We start from the raw sequence: 24,525 nt of genomic DNA, 5'->3' as shown, positions 1-24,525 counted from the left end.
AGGTAAAATAGTGTAGATTTAATGTGTATTTTGAATAAATGTTAATAATTAATTTAGAGATCATTTGTTGCAAAATTTTATTTAAATATTTTGTATGAGATGGCTTTCTTTTTCATTAAAAGTGATTTAATAAATCTTTGAGGGTTGAAATTGAGCAAAAGTGAATTGAGATGATGTGGAGTTAAAAGGGTTGTTTTTACCCAGTAAGGACTGCTAATCAGAGCCAATGGGCATGACAGTCCAAACTGGGCAAAAACAGAGTACAGAGGCTGTTCTGAATAATTAAACTTCTGGAACTTTTAGCTCAGGACCGGAAGTCTTCTTTCCCTCTCTCTCACCTCTCCAGCTCCTAGCTTTCAAGGTTCTCTACCTTTCCCCTTTGCTGCTCTCTCTGATTCATCAATTTTGCAATTCGTCACTTTCATTTTGCATCAATCATGGGAAAAGAAGAAAATGGAAGATCTAAGATACAGAATTCATTCCCATTTTCCTTAAATTCTAAAGTATATTTGGGTGTTTTGGGTATCTGACAACTGAAAAGTTCTTCCATGGTTGAAAATTTTCTTTGGATTGCATGCAAACTTAATGAAGCCGTTTTCCTCATGCGGTTCAAAATGATTTGTTGGGTTTGTACAAGCTGATTTTGTCACGCTCGACCCTAAATGGCATCAGGTATGATGGAAAACATGATAACGAACGCCTAACAGTCTGAAAGACGAACCTATTTTCTATTAAATAAAAATTTCTTCGACTAAAAAAATTATTTATTTATTTGGTTTGGACTCGATAATTCTATCAAGCTTCCTACATATCATGAACGTCTTTTAATTTTTAAATCGGGAATCAAAGTCACGTAGTTCTACCTACTTTAGGTAGTTCTCTTAACTAAGGTAGTTCTCTTAACTTATTAAGACGTTGATTGACACGTTAATGATTTAACTGTATACTTCACTTTATTACTATATAATTTTATATATATAAATCATTTTATCAGAACAAATTAAATCGAATAAACATTTTATCAAACTAGCTCATTAACAAATAAACGTTTTATCAAACCAATTCGTAATCAAATAAATGTTTTATCAAACCAACTCGTAATAAAATAAATTACTTTAACAAACCAACTCGTAATCAAACAAACGTAAAACATTATATTTCAAATCATCAAGCATTTTAAAAATGTAATACAAATTTGTGTGTGTCCATCATCGAATTCCACCCGTGTAGTTTCTCATAACATCAACAATATCAATAATAGAGATATCCCATTCATATCTCGTTCCTTGTCTAACGTTAGGACTACTAGCCATGCACTCTGGCCATTGATGTGCGATATCTAATATGTGTAAAATATGTGTGATATATGGGTGAAATAAGTAAGATGTTACGTGAGTGTGCTTAAACTCTACTAGACGCTACTATTTAGGGGCAAGTGTACCCCGTCGTATCAAGTAATAATCCAGTTAAGACCGGGTATCGAATCCACGGGATTTATAACCACAAGTATTAAACTACTCGGTTTTACACGTTATCTAATTGGTGAGTACTTTTGACTTGAGTTTGGTGACAACTATAAACTACTCCTAAACTATGAGTGAGCAATTTTCATGTATTTCAAGTCCTTTTAGAGTGATACGGATAATGATAAGTTATAACATATGACAAACAATACGAAACATATACGATTAATAATTTACTCTTGCAAAGACGACTATCTATAGACCGAACAACTCTGTGAGATTCTAGGGTCGTGATTTCCCCTTAAGGCGACTCTACTTCCTAGGATCAGAAACTAGGGCCCGTAAGTTCCGTGGCTCGTCAATTCCTACGGTTTCTGGATTGTCAACTCCGGTAAGGCAACACTTATGTGATTCCTAATAGATTTCAGAGCTCGTAAGCGACCTACACATTGATCAATTATAAGTATCAAAACAAGCAATAAATAATAACACATATAGTGAAAACGGAATTGTAAATCATATATTATAAATATGGAATGCGTAAATACGAAATACAACTAAGCCTAGTACATAGAAAGAGTACAAACTAATTAACAAGTAAAAAGGGAAGAAGAATCGACCCTTAGAACTAGCTAACCAGACTCAAAGTCGTCTCTTAGGACTTGGAGGTGGAACTCTCGAGCTTGGTGAATGCGGGTGGAACGTAACTTCGGCGGAGTGACCAGAGGATTATACAAACTCTCAAGGTGTGAGGAACTTTAGTACATAGAAAATTGAATGAGAAAATGAGTGTTAATCACTCTTATTTATACACATCAAGTTCGGGGGTAAAATCATAAATACACAAGTTACAAATAAGAATTCACATTGTTTGTGCAGGTTTCACATGGCACGCCCCGCGTGGAAGGGAGGACGCCCCGCGTGTCTGCCATTTTGCCCATTCCATTGATAATTTCTTCACGCATGGACTGATTTCAGAGTTGTTGACTCAACCACGCTTCACGTAGACCGGAGTACGCCCCGCGTGGTTGAGCTCCTGGAACTTGATATTGCATGGTTTCTTCTTCACGCCCCACGTATTCCCTGGGACGCCCCGCGTGGATGAGCTCCTGGAACTTTAGTCACTCTTTCACACCTTGCATGCCCCGCGTATTCCTTGGGATGCCCCGCGTGGTAGGTGTTGACTGTGTGGGAACACGTGGTTGAATGTTGTGGCTTCGTGGGCACTGCTATACGCTTCGCGTGTAACATTCCACGCCTCGCGTGTCCACTGAATTATCATTTGTTTATTCTTTAACTTGTACCTACAAAATACGACTCTAAAAAACCGAATTAGCTTGATGTTTTATTTTTCTGAAATTAATTAAAAGTAAAAGAAATTCACTAAAAACACAAAATTTATTTTTATTTTATTATTTATTTAAAAACACACTATTTTTGTAATTAAACTTAATTATTAGCTCAAAATTAATCCGTAAATCACGCTAAAAGATAGGGACAAAACGTCCCTATCAGCCATACCACCCTTAGGTATGGTCTTACAACTCCTACCCCGGGCAATCCTAGATGTACAAAACCATTTTATCTATCTTTCAAAATATCACAACATAAAAATCATACTTGGACTTCGATCCAAATCACATAAATATTAACAACAACCGAATCAACTTTCTCAATCCAAAAACAGTTCGCATAAGATTGTCAAATTCATTTTCTAATTTTTAAAATATCACAATCATAAATAATTATTCTACAAACAAAATCAAAAGTATATAAACAATATATTTCAAACAATTTAATCAAAAGTATTCAAAATAACTCAAATATTATATAAATAATTTAAAAATGAATTTTAAACCGAATACTTTTATGAGACTTATTTTTATCTGTCATTGGAATAGTTACGTATAACATTAAACTGATATAGTTAATTTAGACCGAATATACTGTTAGATTCGTTATGTTGTCATAAGTTTATTTAAACTAATTTTAAATTCAAATTCTTGTACTAATTTTATATTCGACTTTATACCGACTCTACTGGACGATATTAATATTAGTCCTTCTATTTTCAAGGTATTTTAATTCTTTATAACTATTCAATAGAATTTAATTTAAAATAATCGAAATATTCTTATTGGATTATTTTTAGTTACCGAGATAGTAATTTTGAACCGACGTAGTTAATTTGGACGTATTATACCTTTAAACTCGTGATGCTGCTAACAGCCCATTAATACTGAATTTCACTTCTTTAATAAATATAAAGGACAATTAGTCTAAAATTTATATTTTTATTAATAACCTATAGACTTGATAAATCACTACCCATAAACTTATTAAAATTTGACGAGAACTAAAACCAGACTTACTCAAAATTATACCTAGAACATTTAAAAAAAATAAATATAAAATACAGTTATCGGAATATCGTCGTCGGTCACCAAAAATTAATCGATGTGATCCGCTAACAGCTGATCCAAAACATCGTCGCTATCGGTCACCGAAAATTAATCGATGTGATCTGTCGAAAGTCAAAAACATTTTTCCTCTCCTTATTTGAAACCCAAAATCTTTCTTATTAACCAGAATTTCCTTTTCTAGAATCTCTTCAAAATCTCAAAATTTAATATGTATAAAAAGACTTAAAAGCATCTTTTTCTTTTCCTTCTCTTTCTTTTTCCTTTTAATTCCTTCATTTGTCTCGTTTTTCCTTTCTTACATTCTTTCTCTTCATTCCATTTACTACCATTTTTTTTCATCTATATATCTCCCTTCATTTATATAAGACATTGAAATGTATAAATTCATATGAAACTCCTTTCAAGTTTTGCTATGACAGTGGCAATATTTTAACTTTAAATTACAAGAAAATTGCTTTTTGGCAACAAGTTTTAGTAACAACAGAATAAGTTGTTGCTAAAAATGAACTTTGGCAACGATAATTTTCATGTCGTTACAAAGATTGTTGCTGTATATTTCTTGGGAAAAATGTAACTGCTTTGGCAACAACAGCTTCGTTGATATAAATTAAAGTCTTTATAGCAACGATTGTACGTTGCTGTTGTAAATGAAAACATTTACAGCAACGATAATATGTCATTGTTGTAAATGGAAGTATTAACAACAACAACTACTACATGTCGTTGTTGTAAATGAATTAATTTACAGCAACGACTACATGTGGTTGCTGTAAATGAAGGCATTTACAGCAACGACTGTATTTAATTGTTGAAAGAAAAGATTTACAGCAACAACTGTATGTTGTTGCGTAAAAATTAAATATTTTGGCAACACAAAAGGTTGTTGCGAAAAAAATATTAAACTAATTAATTAAAAATAAATAAATACATATTTTTTTATAATATAAAATAAATATTTTTTTTGAAAAGATATAAAATAAATATTTAAATAATATAATTTGAAATTAAATTATAAAATATATAATATACTATTTATTTTATTTATATGTTATAAATACTTAAAATATACTTTATGTGTAAATATATATTCTTTTTATAATATAAATGAAATTAAATTAAATATTTAAAATATATGTAATATTTTATTTTTATTATGTTTCAGTAAATGTTATAGATTATTTAATTTTTAATTTTTAATACTACTAATAAATTTAATTTTGTACTTAAATTTTAAATATAAATGGATTAACTTTACAAGAGTAATAAAATACATAACTAATATTAAATTTCTATATAAGTAAGTATATTATAAATCTTAATAACATTAAGGTATTAAAAAATTAGAACTTGTAAGGAAGTTGTAAGTTATAAGCTGTTGAATAATTTATTCTGTTCTTTAAAAAAAAAATTATTCAATGAAATGCACACCATTGATCTTTCCAATCTAACGGCTGTGACAAAAAACCTAGGTCAGTATCATCTTCTCTTGCCCAGCTTTGACGCCATACCTTCTTTCCTTTGGCGGCTTGCACTCTCTTTCACATCTCAATTTCACTCCGCCTCTCTCTCTCGAAGCAGATCAATATCGATCCTTTTTGCTCTAACTCTTCAGCCGCGGCGATAGGCTCTGTTTCTGAAGATTCTTCTCCACAAAACAAAAATGTTAGCACAGAAACAAGTTGAGAAGAAATGATGTCTAGCTTTAATAAAGGTGAAAATGTAAAGAAAGAAGAAGAAAATAAAGGAGGCGGTGACTCCATTTTTTTGTGTACAAAGCTTACTTTACCATGGTGGGTCTCTATATATAGTGCCTGGTTTAGTTGTGCTTCGAATGAGGTACTAAAATCAAACGAAAACCTTCATAATTTAATTAGAAGTTTACAATTTCTGCTCTTATGAACTTCTAATTTTGAATAATTACAGGTTGCTCATGTTCTATTGACTCTTCCCTACTCTTTCTCTAGAATGGGAATTCTTCCAAGTATAATTTTGCAAGTGTTCAAAGGTAAAATGTATATATGTTAGAGCCCGTTTCACAACGGAGAGACTTAGACGAGCGCATTTAATCGGCAGAACATTCAATTCATTTGCTTTTATGTGTGATCTCCCAATTAACATTAGTTATTCAGACTCCAGTATTAATATGATTGTTTTTTGTTTTTTGATTGAAATGTTAATTTAGATAATCGGAAACATAGATTGTGTTCGCTGCTGCTATGTCCCAGATTCTTTCCTTCACTTTAAATGCCCAAGTTGGAGAAACTTTGCTTATGTTGTAAATGCCCAAGTGACCTAGTACCATAAAGTTGGATAAATAACTAAAATGAAAGTTGGAAAGAGAGAAAAAAGGCTTCAATTAGCATGCTTATTTTAGTAGCCCCATTTCAGGCCTACCTTGAGACTAAACCAACTTGTTTCCTTGTATCTTGTATAAATTTCACTCAATGTTAACTTTTAGGATCCTTTGTAGATAAAATCAGACGAACTTGCTATCTGATCAGGATTTTCGATACTTTTTCCTTTGAATCCTCACAAAAACCATTATAAAACATGAAGCACTTAGCAATATTGTTCTTCTTGGATCTATGAATTTTTCTAAATAGCTTAACACATATTTTCCATGTTTCCTCTGTTATATATATTCTATTTCAGAGTGGTGTTACAGGAGACACTGTATGGTGTTATCCTCGCTCAGACTTAGATGCAAAGCCTTAACTCTAGAAATGTCTGATGGGATATCTCATATTATTACATGGTTTGATTTGGTTGGTTCTTCTTACTTATAATTTAAAACAAGTTCTCTTGATTTTCTATTCAATTCAGGATGTGGATGCCAAAGAAACATATAAGGATATTGTATATAAAATATTCTGTTGACAAATTTTAGGATCCTTTAGTGTGCAATTGAGGTAGCTTATAGTTTAGTTGCTTGAATAGTTTAATGGATTTTATGTGCAATACTTTTTGTTTCCAAATTGAGACTCATTAGTTTGTAAGTTTTGAGTAAATTAATAATTATATTTTCTGCTTTCGAGCCCGAGCCAGAAGACTCGACAGTACTCTTTGTAAACCTTTCTGGATTCACGCAAGTTACGTGCCCAAAGACGAAGTCTCCATCTACCAGTCTAAAGGTGTCCTGGTATGTGTACCACCCTTGCACAATTAATTCTTTCTCTCTTGTTGTATTGTATGTGTGGCTATGTATGTTTTTTTGGTTCAATGAGTATATCATAAGAAATTTAGAGATTTGATGGTAAAATATCAAAATTGCACTATTTATTGAAGAGTTTTTCTATTTTGATAAGATATGGCAAATCTATTGACAAGTCTAAACTCATTGCTCTCAAAAGTTACATAGATCAGTACAAGCTAAAACTCATTGACATCATGCATCAATTTTGTATTTGAATTTCAACTTTGTATAATATATGCCAACAGTTCATAATACTTTTTAATAGCTTGAGCAATTTATCAGTTCTTGTTGAGCATTGCTTACATATTCTTTATTGGTTTAGCTATTGACATGGGTGTCTAAAAGTTACATACATCCTCGTGTGAAGTTTTCCAAGTTTTACCCCCAAAACCAAAACGGGGATGGGTGGGGTAACTATCCCCAAACCGTAGTGATCCCGGCCTCGTACCCGAAAAAATCCTCAATATAAAATTATAAATTATACATATTATATATAATTTTAGTTTTAATAATATATATAGTATAATATATATAATTATATAATAGTACTGTATATGTATATCTATAACTTAAGATAATAACTATTCAAGTTTAGTATCAGGTATATGTATATCTATAACTTAAGGATATCTATTTCAATAATATTCATTAGGAAAACACAAGACAAATATGATGTTAGAATTTCTACTAAACATGCTTTTTCATTTTAAAGAATACGGATAAGGTGTAAAAATGCCCCTAATGTTTAGAGTCGGGACCAATTTTATCCCTAATGTTTAAAATGATGCAATTTAAAAGTATTAATCTCCAATTCTATTATTAACTCACAAAAAAATATGAAATCTTTTTTTTAGAAACAACGGATATACAATTAGTGCAAAATAAGGAGCAAAATATTTGTATTTTATAATGATGTCTGAAATTAACCAAACTTGCCAACATTAGGTGTAAAATTCCTCTTTGCTACGAATATTTGAGGTAAAATTATTTCTAGCTATAAACATAGTATTTTTGCACTTTATCCCTAAAGAATAAGAATTAAATTATTTTTCAACAAATAATGTTAGGCAAAAATTAATAAACCTTGTACTGGACATATAATTAGTGTAACTTCATGAGCATATTATTGTAGTCTCTTCAGAAATTCATTATTTTATAAGAAACCAGCATGCTAATTTGTACATATTAGCATTACTTACAATATGCATAAGTTGTTTAACTTTGTCAAATGCTATTTCATGATCACTTCTTGAAAGATATAGGTTATTTTTTATTTTTTTAATCACTTCTTGAAAGATATAAGGTTAATATGTGTATATGTTAGGCATATTCATTTTATTTTACCATGGTTGTCATTCTTATATTTGCTTATCCTCTTTTATTTTTCTTATTTAGGAGGGCGTTTCATGATGATGCATGGAATGAAAGTGAAGTATAAAGAGGAATCTATGCTTGAGAGAATAGACTATCTTTTGTATAGTTAAATACGTTTTTGTGAAGTTCATAATCAAGCTTTTTGCTAGCTTTGAAAGCTTTTAGATTATGTGATGATGATTAGTTTTAATGTAATTAGATATGATGTCTTATGTAAAAAAAGAATATATGTTGATTCCGTAATTAATTATGGATATTATTAGCTTTTTATTTATGATAATTAATTATTTGATTTTAGTGTTGTGATATATATATATATAATAAAAAAGAAATATTATATATGTAGGTGTTAAGTTTATTTTGCAATAACAATTTACTTTCCAAACATCATAATATATGGCAACGATAAAAGATTGTTGGTAAAACAATAAAGTATACGGCAACAATATATGTTGTTGCGAAACAACATAATAAATGGCAACGCTAGTGCCTGTTGCAAACTTCATATTTATGGCAACGCCAACTATTGTTGCTAATGTAAACATATATATAGCAACATCATGCGTTGTTGTAAAAGATAAACTTTATCTCTCCGCATATGTTCCGGCTTTCGCAACGTCAAACTTTTCGCAACAAGGATGTTGTTGCCTAAAAAACATCTTTGGCAACGATAGGTAAGTCCGTTCTAAAAACCTATAGTAACGGAATGTATTATAACAAGCAGAAGTCGTTGCAAAAAATGAAAAGTTGTTGCGAAATATATTTTTGGCAACGACTTTCTGCGTTGCCAAAAATCAAATTTCTTGTAGTAACTTATATGCCATATGTTAATGTTTAAATCATGATGTACTTTATTCAGTTACATCTGTATTTAGAATAGTTTAATATATTGACATGTATCATAAACGATGTCATTTACATGTTTTCTATTATTACAATTTTTTTATCATCTTATCATCATCATTAATGTAGAGTTAGTGGAGGATTACATACATATGTATGTGATGATTAAAAATGAATATATTAATTAGAAATATCATTTAAGGTCCATTCATTTCTTTATTTCGAAACTTTTTTCAAATAGATATAAATTTAGTCTCTAATCTTTAATCGTAATATTATAATATCATATTGATTCATCAATCAATTAAAGTATATGATACGAATTTAGGGATACGGACGTGACAGATTTGATTCTAATCTTCCCATCAATTTCAGTTTGGAATTTTTAGTTTTCAAACGGGTTCTGTGAAATTTTCATCTGGGTTTTCCGAATTCTGCAATGGGGGTTGCATTTTTATGTCTCATTCACTATTATGCCATTTTCCCTTTCACATGACACAAGATACATGACAGACATTTGTTTTCGTATCGTCTGAATATTTTTCGTGACATTATTTTAACTCTATGTCATCTGAAGGCGAATTAAAAAATGCGCTCGATTCTTAGATGACGTTACGATTACAGAATCCTGTCATCCAAAGTAAATGCGCATTTTTGTTAAATTTCACTTACTCATCAGATGACACCTGCAATAAATGACTGTCATTGTATAAGGAAAACAAAAAAAGCGGCAAACGAAATTTCACTTACGCGGCCATATACCAAATTTAGGCGCCGGATGGTTTGACTGAAATTTCAGCTCGTATATAAACACTGTATCTCACCCAAAACCCCATTTTTTAGGTTACACAATCTTGATCCCTCTCATCTCTCTCTATCTCCATGGTTGATTCCTACATGCAATCAGTGAGCTCGAAACACGGTACAGGTAAGTATCTATTGATTTTCATTGTTCCTTACTCTATCTTTTCCTCATCCGATTTACTTTTGTATATGTCGATTTCAGCAGCTGGAATAAGGATCTATTGATTTTTAGACCTATCGTTGAAAGGGTTAGATCTCTCGCTTAGATACACTGATTTTATTGTATTCATTGTTAGATTCACTGCTGAAAAGCTTGGGTCTTTATCTTTTTTAACCTAGGGCAATACAGTACCAGATGCTGAAGATGTTCTAATTTCTTTTTATTTGAACATAATATTTGCAGGGATAGTAAGAATGCTACATGCGAAGGCTGACTGAAAAGATTGTCAATCAGTTCTTGCGTTTAGCATATGGGAGGATTTCTTTAACTTATTGAGTATATATTATTATTATGTTGGTTTAAACTGATTGGTTGCATGTATGATGTTGTTGTGGGTGGTGCTACTGAGATAGGTTTACAATATATCTTCCACTTGACTTGTTATCTGAATGAGTATGTGTATGTGTATGAAGCATGTTGGCTTGTTTATGCTTAATGTTCTGTTTAGGAAGCTAGAACTGATTGAGTATGTGTATGAAGCATGTCTATGTTTGATGTTTTGTTTAGGAAACTAGAACTCAATGAGTATATGTATGATGTTGTAGGTGATGCTGCTGAGATAGGTTTACAATATATCTTCCACTTGGCTTATTATCTGAATGAGTATGTGTATGTGTATGAAGCATGTTGGCTTGTTTATGCTTGATGTTTTATTTAGGAAGCTAGAACTGACTGAGTGTGTGTATGATGTTGTGGGTATGTTTGATGTTCTGTTTAGGAAACTAGAACTCAATGAGTATATGTATGATGTTGTGGGTAATGCTGCTGAGATAGGTTTACAATATACCTTCCACTTGCCTTGTTATCTGATTGAAACCATTCAGAATGGTGATGAGTTTTCGATGCTATCAGCATAAGTTATGAACTTGTGGTTAGAGCATCGCAAACTTCATCACCGTGCTCACTTTTCAACGAGTACAATCCAAGTGGGAGGAACATTGTAAAGGGTTATGCATGTGCATTGCTATTAACTGCTTGCTTGAATACCTTAACCATGCATGGAGTGATTGGTATGAATGTGAGTTATATTGCTAGAACTTATTGGTATGTGCATTGCTATACAACTGTTTAGGAAGCTAGAACTCATGGGAATACTCTTATACCTACGAGCTACACTGCTAGAACTGATTGAGTATGTGTATGTGTATGAAGCACATATTGGCTTGTGTTATGTTCTGTTTAGGAAGCTAGACTGATTGAGTATGTGTATGAATGTTCATTGGGCATGTAGCATCATTAGGCATAGTCTAACAATATGAATGTTCATTGTGATATGAGAATACTCTTACGATGTTCCTTTTCACTTGGCTTGTTATCGTAAATAAAAGCATTCAGGATGGTGATAGGTTTATGATGCATTCAACACAAAGGGAGTCCCTTGTGGTGACAGCATCATAAACCTCATTACCAAGTTCATTGTTCAACGAGTACAATCCAAGTGGGAGGAACATTGTAAAAGGGTCAATATACATATACATACGAACTGCTGTCTTTTGATATGACATGAATATAAATATACATACGAACTGAATAGCAAAGCTCTACGTTATATTACAAAAGGGGGGGGGGGGATAAGTGTTGCCTTTCGGTTGTAATTGAAGGTCTAAAGCTCCTTAACTATTTTGACTAAAGAAAGGAAATTTGGAATTGGAATGAGAACCACAAAGGAAATTTATTATCCCTTAAAAGTTTCACATTGCCTTTTGATTCTCCTTTTCTCTTAGTCAAGATAGTTTAAGAGATCTGGACACCCTCATATCCACCTTGCATATCAGTCCATCTCCAGGCGAGCACATCATACACTTCCCTGTTGCTGAGGTATTGCTCAGCAACTGCTTCTTGCCCAGGATATGGCGCCTCAATATGGGGTTGTAGTAGTAGATCATATATGTGCACAGCAGCTACAAAATGCATAGAATAATTAGATCACAAACATGATTAAGTGTTATCAAATGAAATAGATAAATGGTGGCATATCTCAACCTTGGCAGTGGGAAATAGAGGGTGAGTAAGGAGACGGGGAAGATGAATCATCCCCTGAGGATCCACGTTAGGATGATAAACCTTATTCCGGAAGCGAAACTGAGAATAAGAAGAGACATTGATTAGTGTATGTGTATACAATATCATGTAGGTTCATATATCTTAAGGAGATAAGTTAATATTACTGTTGGAGGTCTGTTTGGGAAATCCGGAGGGTAGCTGATTCTGATTTCAAATACACCCCTTTCATATGGGTGTATTGGGGGCCTTTTATTCTGATCGACCATTTGAAGAAGTTATCATCCAGAGGACTTGTTATCATCCAATATAAGAAGAATCATTACAAGTAAATAGAAGAAACCATGAAGAGTTGAAGAACAACATATGGATTGACATACCATCGATGGCCAGAAGCCACCTCGGACTCTCAATGTACAACTTCTCCATCTCAGCAATTATCCGTTGTTGAACAAGCGCAAGGTGATCCATTGTATAATGTAAGTTTTCTGGGTTGAATGTATATGCTTGTTATTTATAGTGATATGCTTGTTATTTATAGTGGTATAATAGTGGTGGCTAAGTGAAAGGTCGTGAAAGGGAAAGGGTCTTAATTAGTGCGGTTAGGGTTATGTGTAATGATGCTATGTATTAATGACATGCATTGGGTTTTGCAGATATCAAGACTTTGGGATTATAGGCCTAATAATGACTCCAAGATATGGATACATGAATTGATCGATTTGTTTCAGAATTTGGATATGTATTGGTTATTTTTTTTAGTTTTAATTGAGGAATGTATGTTAAATGTAAACAGATTATGAGTATTGATATCCAATAAAATTAAACCATTGTTATACAGAATTTCATGTTCATATTCGAGTGTGTTAATTATTCAGGTACAAACCAGAAATCCATACGAAGAAGAAGGCAAAAAGTGACATTTTAATTTTAAAAAATGTCATATAAAGAACAATAAAAAGACATTGAAATAAACGAATCTGTCATCTGAAAATAAATCCTTTGACATGATTGATTAAGACCTATGCCATCTAAAACAAGCTACGACGGCAAAAATTATTATATGAACTGTCATTGCAAATTGAATATGCCAAATTCCCACACGTAAACTTGACGGTTTTAATTATTAGTATGTCATGTGATGACATTAAATGTGACCGTAATAATAAATTTGCTGCATTGTAACAAAGATTAATATGACAGTACACAGATAGGATAATGTCATGTGTTGCACCGTCACATGACAGAACCTAACCATCGTTTGAAGGGGCAACAGACGGCACCGAGCCCCGTGACAGATTTATATCTCGCGGGAAGACGGTTTTTAACCGTCGTTTGAAGGGGGGTTTGGCGTAGTGATTGTCATATCTCTCTTTCATTTTTGTGCTAAACTTATTCAGTATGAAACAGAGCTAATTCTGGATAGCTGTACATAACCCAGCTCATGCAAATTTTTGTGGATATATTGTTAAATATGTTGCATTGGTTAAAACATACTGAATTGATTTCATCGTGTCAACTAGTTTCATGTTAATTACCTAAAGTTGATGTGTTTCAATTTTGTATTATTTGGGTTGTTCTTTTCACATTCTATGCCAATAAATATGCTATTTGTTAAATTCAACTTAATCATTGTGCATATTTAATTGGTTCCAAGGAACAATTGAGAATAGAAATTGAACAACTTTGGGACTTCAATTCTACTATGTGCATGCCATTAGTTTTGATTTTTTTTTTGTAGTTGGATATGGTGTTTAAATTCATTATACTAGGGGTTGGATATTTATGGAACTATGACATAATCCATTATTTCTTGAGCTACAATTAATACATATGTCATATAATTTGGGCGTAATTGCTGATCTGCTTAAAATTCCTATTCCGTGACATTATTTTGGAAAATTACAAAATTTTATGGCAGAACATGTACTGATATTTACTAGACTGGACTGGCCATCCAGCTCTTCTTTAAGCCATGTTTTCCCAACAACACCCATTCAACCTTTGAAACTAGTCCAAATTCTTCGCTAGTACAGAATTAAATCCAATCAGTCGAGAACCACATTGCAACCCAAGATTTTTTTACTAGTCCAGAACCCATGGGCTAAATTCAGTCCAAAACCCTTGGACACCCAGTCCAGCCACCTTAACCCACAAATTTTATTTTTTCCATTTCTAATTTTTTAACCACATTTAATTATTTTGCACTAATGTTTCCAATTTTATTCTTTTTCATCTTCATAGTGAGAGCATTGATGCGAGCAAGGTAGACAAGATTGTGAGGTAGATTATTCGTGGAAAATGGCTCCAAAGATCAAAGTTTCCACCAAGAATGGGAGAAACTGCCAGAAATAACAGTTCACTAAAGATTCCTCTTGAACAGTTGTAAAGAAGTGCAAAATCATATGTTCAGCAATAGAAACGGGTAGGACAGGCACATTTCGGATAAACACGCGGGTCAAGCAGGAACCAATGAGAGAGTGAAATGTGGGAGACAGCTTTTGTGCACCAAGATGAAATGGATGGTTATGATGTTATTGTTCTTTTGTATTTTGCCTTTAGTACCATTTTGCCCTTACTGTTTAGGGTTAAAACTTCATCCTATAAATATTTTGCTTTGTGGTAGGTGAAATATATTATTATCGGGAGCCACTCTCTTAGCTTTTCTTTAAAGTTTCTATTTTTAGCATTATTTTAGGAATGAACATCCTGTTCACTCATCGAAATGAGTGAGTAGTTTACTTGTTGCCGATATAGCCAGCCATAAATGGTGATTGTAAGTATTCTTTTTTTTTTTTTATTAATGAAGCATCTTTATCAATAAATGGCTATTAAATGGTATAATGAATGGTTTAGATAATGATCAAGTCTAAATGCTAGTGATAAGGGATCACATGACCGTGCTCCTGATTCATGGAAACATCCATTTGATGCAAATTGTTTTGAACGGACATGAATATAACTATATGTTGAGGTTTCATTTATGAATGCTCCTAAATCGTAATGCTGGAATAACTTAGCTCAAGGACACTTGGTTAAGCACTATTCTTAGAATCTGTGGAAAAAGGGAGACCTGACCTTAGTAACTTAAGCAGGAGAGACTCAAGCCATGAACTTTAAAGATGCATGTGTTAATAGATTACGAGCAATTGCCATTCGGCATAGTGCTAGACCTGTAGCTGTCCCAACCTGATATTTGATTCAGTTCATTCCTGTTTTCTTGCTTTATTGCATGTTCACTATACCCACTTCAAAGTTATTAGATCTAGTGATTAAGGTAACTATTTATGATATTAACCCAATCCATGTGGAAATGACACTTGGTTTTGCCCAACTACAACTGACCTAGTATACTTACTAGTGTCCCATTTCAAGAGACCAAGTTTTTGGTGCCGTTGCCGGGGATTGACGGCTTAAGTTTTAAGAATTAGTATGCTTAATTTGCTACTTGTAAATCACCTGTTTGTTTAGCTTTTGTTTCGAATTTTTTAGTTGTTTATGCGAAGAATAGGTATTCCTATTGTTCTTGTAGATCTTGAAATCGAGAGAACCTACAGAAGAAGAAGGAGGCTGTTTAGACAAGTTAGGCTTGCCAGGATGAACCACGAGAATGAGATACCAGAACCTGAACAACCAGAGAACCATGAGGATGGTCATGGTGAAAATAACGGAGTTAATGGAAATAACAACAACAACAACGGTAATTAGAGATTGCGGATGAAGGATTATTCTAGACCATCTACTGAAGGCCATTCGTCGTGCATCGTATTACCCAATGAAGGAAACCACCTGTTTGAAATCAAAGCTTCAATGATTCAGATGCTACAAACAGCTATGCAGTTATATGGGTTTCCGAATGAAGATCCAAATGCTCACATTCAAGATTTCATTATGATGTGCAATACTTTTTGGATGAATAGGAATGCGAGCGATGACGTGATCAGACTCAAGTTGTTCCCGTTCTCATTGAAGGACAAGGCTAAGAACTGGCTGAAGAATCTACAACCAGGTTCAATCACCACCTGGGAAGAAATGGCAACCTTGTTCCTGGTGAAATACTTTCCCCCACGACAAGCCATCAAGCTTAGAAATGAGGTATCTCATTTCTTTCAGAAGAAGATGATTCTTTATTCGAAGTTTGGGAGAGGTATAAGGAGCTGCTGAGAAGAGTTCCCAATCATGGCATACCTACATGGATGCAAGTGCAAAACTTTTACAATGGAGTAGCCAATGCGTACAAGATTCAAATCAAGTTAGTGGCAAATGGGAATCCTGAGGAGCTTGAACCTCAAGCATTGTACGAGTTGATTGAGAAAGTTGTTAACACGAGTTACAGTTGGCATTCTATGAGAAGTGAAAGCAAGAGATTTTCTAATGATTCGAACAATGAAGCCATCACTAGATTATCAGCGCAAATGGAGCAGTTGGTGAAGACAGTAGGGAAGATGAATGTCTCAGCTATTCAAGCACAGCCTCAACTACCTGGCCAGCATGAACAGCCAACACCTGAAGGATTTTTGCAGTGGACCACACAGGCCTATTGACTGCCCAGGAATCAAACCGGGAGCATCAATGAAGGAACAATGTGATTTCATCGCAAGACAACCACCTAATCCGTACTCAAATACATATAACCTAGGTTGGCGAAATCACCCTAACTTTTCATGGTAGGACAACCAAAGACAACCAGCTGCTCAGCAACCATACATGCAAGATAACGCGAGACCATCCTACCAAACGTAGCAGGCCACCTCTTCTACTCAGAATTATCAGCGTCAACCGGCTATTCAACAAGAAGGAAAACCTGACCTGGACAATCTTCCATCAAGAGCCTTGAAACTCAGATGCAGCAATTTGCCGCCATTATTGCTTCCAAAGAAAAAGGGGCCTTACCAAGAAACATAGTGACCAACCCAAAGGAGGAGGTCAACCCTATCATCTTGAGAGGAGGTAAAAGAATCTCCAATACTTATGAGGATAACAGTTTGACCAATAATGTAGGAGGAGGAAATCAACCAGCCAAAGAGTCGGCACAGACCCACCAGACAGCTCAACTAAAGAAGCGAAAAGATAAACATCCTGCCAACGAGGATTCCCCATCCTATGAAGTAAGAGTACCCTACCCAGATAGGCTAAAGCAGCAGAACTGTGAGAAGAGACACAAAAGTTTCTTAGAACAATTAATGAAGTTGCACATCAACATCCCTTTCATTGAGGCCTTATCGGAGATGCCAATGTATGTCAAGTTCCTCAAAGACCTTCTCACCAATAAGAAGAAGCTCGAAAGTGTAGCAATGGTGCAGCTGAAAAGAGACAGTTCATCAATCCTACAAGTCAAACAGCAGCTTCCTAAAAAGCTGAAAGATCCGGGGAGTTTCTCTATACCCTGTTCAATAGGAACAATGATTATTCAGAATGTCTTGTGTGATCTAGGAGCCAGCATTAACTTAATGCCATATTTAATTTCTATGCAATTAGGATTAGGAGAACCTAGACCCACCAAAGTCACTGTTAAACTAGCTGGCCGATCTATTCAGTATCCTAAGGGAATAGTGGAAGATGTACTAGTCAAGGTTGGGAACTTCATTTTGCCTGTTGATTTCGTGATTATGGACATAGCTGAAGATTTAGAGGTTCCAATAATTTTAAGGAGACCCTTTTTAGCCACTGGTAGGGCAGTCATTGACGTACATAGTGGTCATCTGATTTTGAAAATAAATAATGAGGAAGTTGTATTCAAAATGCACGAGGCTGTGTGTTACACCTCTACCTCTAATGATGTTTGTTATTTTTTAGATACAAAAGAAGAACAAGTGGGCTTACCTGAGTAAGAAGGAGGAGAGCACCTGTCACAACATGAACAAGTGGTCACTACTGACTCACTCGAGGAAACTGGTGAAGAATGTACAGAGGAAGAAACTGAGGTATTGCCTGATCCACTCCCCAAAGAAGATGATCAGAGATGCCCGGAGTTGAATCCTTTGCCAGCTCATTTGGAGTATGCTTTTCTAGACCCTCCAAACAGTCGGCCAGTAATCATTTCAGCCACTCCGACTAAGGAGCAGAAAGAACAACAACTTGTCATTTTGAGAATCAATAAGGAAGCCCTATCATGGAAAATTGAAGACATCAAGGGAATCAGCCCTACGGTCTGTATGCACAAAATTTTAATGGAAGAAGATCATAGACTGTTCGTGCAGCCACATGGGAGGCTTAACCCACCCATGAAAGAAGTTGTCAAAGCAGAAGTGATAAAACTGATTGATGCAGGGATAATCTACTCAATCTCAAATAACATCTGGACCAGCCCTGTTCAGGTTGTACCGAAGAAGGGAGGAACAACTGTGCACTTGAGCTAATCCCAACTCGAACAATCACTGAATGGCGTATGTGCATCGATTACAGGAAGCTGAATGAAGCAACCAGGAAAGATCACTTCCCTTTACCATTTATGGATCAAATGTTGGAAAGATTAGCTGGTTATCAATTCTACTATTTTCTCAATGGCTATTCAAGGTACAATCAAATTCAAATAAGCACGAATGACCAAGAAAAAACCACATTCACCTTCCCATATGGCACCTTTGCCTACAACAGAATGCCTTTTGGGCTGTGCAATGCTCCTGCTACCTTTCAAAGATGCATGATGGCGATATTCCATGACATGATTGAGAAAACAGTTGAAGTTTTTATGGATGACTTCTTAGTCTATGGCATGTCATTCGAGTCATGTTTGCAGAATTTGGAAGTTGTTCTAGCAAGATGCAAAGAAACACAGTTGGCTCTAAACTGGGAAAAGTGCCACTTCATAGTAATTGAAGGCATCGTGTTAGGTCACAAAATCTCGAGCAAGGGTATGGAAGTTGACAAAGCTAAAGTTGAAGTTATTCAAAAGCTGCCACCCCCAAGCTCTGTCAAAGACATCCGAAGTTTCCTCGGACATGCTGGGTTCTACCAACGATTTATCAAGGATTTTTCTAAGATTGCCCAACCTTTATCAACTTTACTTCACAAAGGGGTGGATTTCAGGTTTAATGAACAGTGCATGGCCGCTTTCGAATAGCTAAAGGAAAAGCTTGTGAATTCCCCTATATTGATCTCACCAGATTGGAACATCTCGTTTGAACTCACGTGTGATGCCAGTGATATGAGTGTTGGAGCTGTTCTCGGGCAAAGGGTAGAGAAGAAATTCAAGCTTATTTACTACGCTAGCAAAACACTAAATGAAGCCCAACAGAATTACACAACAACTGAGAAGGAGCTGCTGGCTGTGGTCTATGCTTTTGACAAATTCAGATCGTATCTCGTGCTACTGTTTATACAGACCACTATGCACTCAAATACATGTTCACTAAAAAGGAAGCCAAGCCTCGTTTAGATGGTTACTATTGCTCTAGGAGTTTGACTTGGAAATACGAGATAAGAAGGGCTTTGAGAACTTAGCTGCAGACCACCTATCCCGCTTTAAATCCATCATAGAGAAAGGACAACCAGATATTGTAGATACCTTCCCTGATGAACACATGTTCGCTATTGCATCACTTCCCTGGTTTGTTGATATAGCCAATTTTTTAGGTTGCAAGATCAAACCTTTTCATTATTCAACTAATAAAAAGAGGAAATTCTTTGCTGACATTAAATACTTCCTATGGGAAGAACCATACTTGTTTAAACTTTGTGTAGATCAACTTATTTGGACATGTGTGAGCCATGAAGAGGGGGAGCAGATATTACATCAATGCCACTCATCTGAATCGAGCGGTCATTTTGGAGCCAATAGAACGACAACCAAGGTGTTTCAAGCAGGATTTTTCTGGCCTTCTATCTATAAGGATGCCCAAAGGTTTGCGCGAGAATGCAACGAATGCCAACGCTCAGGTAACATCTCAGCCAGGAATGCTATGCCACTAAATAATATTGTTGTGTGTGAAATATTTGACGTATGGGGCATAGATTTCATGGGACCTTTTCTAAACTCGTTTGGCAATCAATATATACTGGTCGCAGTGGACTATATGAGTAAATGGGTGGAAGTTGTGGCCTCTCCCTCAAATGATGCCAAAGTGGTTACGAAGTTTCTCAAATAGCTGTTTGCTAGGTTTAGAGTGCCCAGAGCCATTATTAGTGACCAAGGATCACATTTATGTAATGCTCTATTTGAAAGGCTTTAAAAAAATATGGAGTTACATACCGAATAGCTACTCCCTATCACCCCCAAACCAGTGGGCAGGTGGAACTATCGAACAGGGAGCTAAAAAGATTTTTAGAGAAAACAGTCAATTCGTCCCGAAAGGACTGGTGTCTAAAACTCGATGACGCTCTCTGGGCGTATAGAACAACCTTTAAAACACCCATAGGAATGTCTCCTTTCCGACTGCTGTTTGGCAAAGCTTGCCACCTCCCTGTTGAACTAGAACATAAGGCCCATTGGGCACTAACCTTTTTGAACTTTGATGAGTAGAGCATAAATGAAAATAGGTGTGCACAACTTAACGAGATGGAAGAATTCTGACTGTTCGCCTACGAGAATGCAGTTAAGTATAAAGAACAGACAAAGATGTGGCACGACAGGCGAATTCAGGCCAAGGAGTTCCACGAGGGACAACAAGTATTGCTATACAACCCCAGGTTGAAATTATTCCCTGGGAAACTTCGATTCAGATGGTCTGGACCATTCATAGTGCATAAGGTGTTCCCTCATGGTGCTATAGAAATTCAATGTGGCGCAGGTAAGGTGTTTAAGGTTAATGGGCAATGCCTCAAATGCTACTTGGTTCATGAACCGAAAGGTGGAGCAGATGTGAGCCATTACATTGAACAACCAAATTAAACTCTATCTTATGCTGCGGACACGTTACACAGTATACAATAAATAAATAAATAAATAAATATGATATAAATAGGAATGTTGGTCAAATAATCTTATTATTAAACATATTGAAGTATTCTATACATTGGGGTGTTCCATACCACGGCGAAAAAATGAACCGTTGTTTAAAAAGGGCAAATTTTCAACACTTGACACTCACTTGATTTCAAAGTTTTGCTTATTTAGCCTGTATAGATTAATTCAATTTTAATTTCGCAATATATTTATCGTTTTATTTATCTTATTTTATATTTTTTTTTATCTTATTTTGTTTTATTAATTTCTCGTCGTAATTTTTAATATCATTTTAAGTCTATCTTTTGGCAGGTGAAATGGTTGTTTCAAAAAGCAGCATTAGGAACAGTTCACTGATATGAGGCACTGTGCCGCATTTATTACTGCCACCGGTCACGCCATTCAACTCTGAATTCTCCATCATTACACAACCAAAAAGGAAAGGGGAAGGGTCTATCCGTGTTCCCAAATAGAAAACGAGGATAAGTTCATTCCTATGGAAGTTAGAGTTCTGATTGGTTGTTCTGATTTGAACCGCCACACATGTTTTGCTTCCTTCCCCCCCATCTTTATAACCTCCTTTTTAGAAAAACCATCTCATTTACACTGCTCCTTTCTTACTTCCAGTCATCTCTCTACTCCTCTCCCCACTACCCCGAACTACATTTCATCAAATAGCCCACAAGAACACTCGCTCTTCCACTGCTGCCAAACAAAAAGAGAAGCAACCTGATGGCAGTGAAGCACGATAAGCTCTAGCGCTTTATCCCATCAACTGCTGACCTTCTCCGATGAAACAAAGCAACGGAACTTTCAGAACTTCTAAAACACTGATCTCCATGCAACCCGAAAGATCTGTTGGGACAGTCTTGAAACCGTGGGACTGGCTAATGAAGTGAAAGCCTTTGCTGATGGTGCCAACTTAACGCCATTCCTCGCAATCGATGATGAATCCTATAGAGAGCTGACTCTGGAGTTTATCTCCACGTTCAAGAAAGACCCATCGATCACTGAGAAGACGCACCATAAGCGCTACCAGTTTTGTCTCCGTGACAATCACCTCAACTGCTCCATCAACACAATGAACATTCTTTTGGTAGTGGTTCATCAGGACGGGCTAGAAGATGAACCCTACGCATCGGCTGTGTGCGAGATTCCGGAAGACTTTGACGCTGCTGCTTTCTAGCAAACCATCATTGGGTAGAGTGACTATAGCCCTAGCACATCGAAGGCCTCTAGGATTGCGAACTACGCACTCAAGTACATGCACCGCATCCTGGCTGGTTCTCTGTTTGGTCGTGTTCACCGGGCCACTGTCCCAATGACTGATCCGTTTGCCCTTTTCTGTATGTATAACCAGAAACTTATGAATGTAGGCTAATTTTTTTGCAAAATACATCTTGACGCTCCAGCAGAAGAAGAGTGTAGCTGGTCTGTTTTGTGGTCCATACATTAACACCATAGCGAAGAATGTGGGGTTCTTTGACCCGAAATTCACAACGTTGGTGAAGGGACCAAGTATGGAGCCTCTGAACTTGAACAACATGAAAAGGCTGGAGATATGCTGCGATGTAAATGGAGTATGGTATTTATGGAAGACAGCTAAGATGCTGAAACAAAAGGACAATGACCAGCCAGAAAGTTCAAAGAAGCGTAAGAGCAACAAGGGTTTCGCCCAGCCTATTGATATCTCACCCTTAGAAACATTCACAGAAGAACAACACCATGATGCAGGCGACAAGAGGTTCTTCCAGCAGGCTGCTCGCTTGAGCATGGAAACAATCTTGATCAATTTAAAGGTGATGGAACAGCGGCTGGCAGCATACGACCAGGAGATAAAAATCCTCAAAGCACGAATAGTGGTGCTGGAAATGGGAAACAACACTGTCGGAACTAAACAGACTGTTTCCGATGCGCCCAAGCCAAGCCCAGACAAAAAGCCTCTTAAGAAAGAAGTGAGTGAACTTGTTGCCCTGAAAGATGCTGATGATATGGGGGAGGATGCTCAGTCCTCCCAATCTCCCGCGGGTTGATTAACTACACCTCTCTCTTGCTTGTGCCTGTGTTTATTTGTTGCTGGATGCATGTGTTTTTGCAGATGTAGAATTCCTTACCCATATTGTTGTTCATCAAGGACAATGTTTTGTTTAAGTTGGGGGTAGGGGATTCTCATTTTAGCATCTTTACAACTGTTCAGTCTTTCTTGCCCCCCCATGCTTGCTGCAATTGTTTTCTCTTGTCATACAATGTACACCCTCACTCCACCAAAATCAAAGCACATCACCCCTACACACCCTGTGCGCATCCTCCATCTTATTCCATAGGCAGTTAGAGAAACTCCTCTAGCTAGTTGCAAGTAGTTTACTTGTTTTGACTCTGAATTAATAACATGCTAGGAATAAGAAGATTGAATTTATGTGTGAACTACTCTCTTATGCTCGTTATTGCATGATGGCTGCAAACAACCTGTGAGATTTGAGCCAAAAAGATGCACGCAAGTGTGCAATTTTTTTTATGAGTGGGCTTTGCATGCTTTAGCTGTAGGTAAACTTTGCCAGGGTTGCCCTTACGAGAGGTTCGCTAGGTATTCAGCATAAAAAGTTGATCGTTCCAAAACACCTACCCTATCGCCAAAACATCATATTCTCACCATCCCATAAACACCCAACCAGTGAGGCAGTTGTTCAAATATTTTAGAGCCAATGAACAAGGTTAAACATCAAAAAGCTTGTTATGCTTAGGAGGGCACATCTTTATCATATATATATATATATATATATAATAAATCAATAAGGTGCCCCAACCTAAGAGAGATTTGAATCAGTGCTTAAATGAACATAAAGAACCTGGCTAGCAATCTACACGAACAACTACCCATCACCTTTTCACACTTCAATCCTTTGACCATCTAAACTTCACTCGCACACCCTCGAAATGATTTTGCTTATGCTGAATAGTTGCAAACTTCCCGTTTGGACCAAATTGCAAAGTTAAAACATACACTAAGGTATGCATTGCTGTTGAGTGACTTAAACACCTATAAAAATGCACGAAACACGACAAGCTAATGAGTGACCAGATGCAGCTTATTGTGATAATGATACAATAGGAGTTTTAGTTCATCATTTATTTCAATCCGAGTTGTCCTAATTTGTTATATTTTTTTCATGAATCGAATATTTGCATTGGCTGAAATTGTTTTCTTTACTGTCTATGCTTTCACCACCTTGTACATTGTGTTGCTTGAGGACAAGCAAGAGCTCAAGTTGGGGGTAATTTGATGCGAGCAAGATAGACAAGATTGTGAGGCAGATCATTCA

General features: G+C 35.7%; 1 long non-coding RNA gene and 1 other non-coding gene across 2 annotated transcripts; one reads left to right on the top strand and one right to left on the bottom strand.

Moving 5' to 3' along the window:
* The first annotated feature begins 5,354 nt into the window (after positions 1-5,354).
* Positions 5,355-8,745, top strand: LOC136233413 (uncharacterized). Its single transcript, XR_010690832.1, has 4 exons — positions 5,355-5,722; positions 5,810-5,891; positions 6,932-7,025; positions 8,475-8,745. It is a non-coding gene; the product is annotated as an uncharacterized lncRNA (long non-coding RNA).
* A 7,656-nt stretch (positions 8,746-16,401) lies between these two features.
* LOC136234335 (small nucleolar RNA R71) lies at positions 16,402-16,507 on the bottom strand. Its single transcript, XR_010691223.1, has one exon. It is a non-coding gene; the product is annotated as a small nucleolar RNA R71 (small nucleolar RNA).
* Between the last annotated feature and the right edge of the window lie 8,018 nt (positions 16,508-24,525).

This window comes from Euphorbia lathyris, chromosome 6 (genome assembly GCF_963576675.1).
Source record: "Euphorbia lathyris chromosome 6, ddEupLath1.1, whole genome shotgun sequence".
Taxonomy (NCBI): domain Eukaryota; kingdom Viridiplantae; phylum Streptophyta; class Magnoliopsida; order Malpighiales; family Euphorbiaceae; genus Euphorbia; species Euphorbia lathyris.
The sequence above is the reverse complement of the archived record's forward strand: the minus strand, read 5'-3'. Positions and strand labels throughout refer to the sequence as shown.